The sequence below is a fragment of the Carlito syrichta genome, unplaced genomic scaffold, assembly GCF_000164805.1.
Source record: "Carlito syrichta isolate Samal-C Ts95f unplaced genomic scaffold, Tarsius_syrichta-2.0.1 Scaffold143959, whole genome shotgun sequence".
Taxonomy (NCBI): Eukaryota; Metazoa; Chordata; class Mammalia; order Primates; family Tarsiidae; genus Carlito; species Carlito syrichta.
The window spans coordinates 16,254-16,661 of record NW_007088055.1 but is presented as its reverse complement, the minus strand read 5'-3'; positions in this window follow the sequence as shown (position 1 = coordinate 16,661).

The window sequence follows — 408 nt, the reverse complement described above, 5'->3', positions numbered from 1 at the left end:
GGGCTCAGGCAATCCACTCACCTCAGCCTCCCAAGGCGTGGGATTACAGGCTGAGCCACCGAGCCTGGCTCACACCCGGTTAATTTAAAAAAAAATTTTTTTTGGTAGAGACGAGGTCTCACTATGTTGCCCGGGCTGGACTTGAACTGCTGGACTCAAGAGAGCCTCCCACTTCAGCCTCTCAAAGTGCTGGGATTCCAGGCATGAACCACACCGGCCAGGATTTCTTTCTGAGGCAATGAAAACGTTTTAAAATAGATAAGGGTGATTATTGCACACACCTACAAACACACTGACTTGTACACTTCACATGTGTGACCAGTGTGATATGTGAATTCCATCTCAATAAAGCTGTTTTTTTTTTTTCAGTTGGAGTCTCACTCTGTCGCCCAGACGAGTGCAGTGGCC